Here is an 833-nt window from a genome sequence, read left to right as displayed (position 1 = left end):
CCTCTCCACAATCTACACAAGATTCGACTGCTGCCTGGTTAATTACAGCAGTTGTATGGAATGGTGCTTTGATCATGGAGTCTTGTCCCAATGCTAGATTTTGTAAAATATTAGTTATCGAAGCTAGTTGAGCGTTGATAGAAGACAAAGCATCAACTTCGAATACTCCTCGGGTCTTCTTTCCTGGATTGCTTCTCACATCGGCCCATTGACAATTGTTAGATGCTATGCCCTCTAAAATCTCATATGCTTCATTGTATGTCTTTGACAAAATAGCTTCATTGGTGAAAGCATCAACTACTTGTTTAGTAGCAATATTTAATCCATTGTAGAAAGTCTCCATTTGTATACAATGAGGTAATCCATGGTGAGGACACTTTCTAAGCATCACCTTAAATCTCTCCCAAGCTTCACTTATTGTCTCATCTTCAAACTGTTAAAAAACAACAATCTCATTTCTGAACCGTGTGTTTCGAGTGGGTGGGAAATACTTGATAAAAAATTTCTCTGCTAGACTATTCCAAGAATCAATTGTTCCCGGTGCTAAGGTATTCAACCATGATTTAGCACCACCCCTCAATGAATAAGGGAATAAGCTCAGTCTAATCACGTCTTTATCCACTTCTTGAAATCAAAATGAGTCACTAACTCCCAAAAATGACTTTGGTGTAGGTGAGGATCTTTCGACGGTAGTCCATGAAATTGCCCAATGGTTTGCAACATTTGAAACATCACAGGCTTTAGCTGAAATGTGGTTGCTTGCATTTCGGGTCTAATAATGCACGGATTTAGCTCTTCCACAACTAGGTGTGCATATGCTCAGATCGCTCTTT

At 39.3% G+C, this 833-nt stretch overlaps 1 non-coding gene across 1 annotated transcript; it reads left to right on the top strand.

The window, feature by feature from the left end:
* The first annotated feature begins 359 nt into the window (after positions 1-359).
* LOC111444483 lies at positions 360-465 on the top strand. Its single transcript, XR_002710708.1, has one exon. It is a non-coding gene; the product is annotated as a Plant small nucleolar RNA R71 (small nucleolar RNA).
* The last annotated feature ends 368 nt before the right edge of the window (positions 466-833 follow it).

Source organism: Cucurbita moschata, unplaced genomic scaffold (assembly GCF_002738365.1).
Source record: "Cucurbita moschata cultivar Rifu unplaced genomic scaffold, Cmos_1.0 Cmo_Scf00006, whole genome shotgun sequence".
Taxonomy (NCBI): domain Eukaryota; kingdom Viridiplantae; phylum Streptophyta; class Magnoliopsida; order Cucurbitales; family Cucurbitaceae; genus Cucurbita; species Cucurbita moschata.
This window is presented reverse-complemented; position numbering and strand designations above follow the sequence as displayed.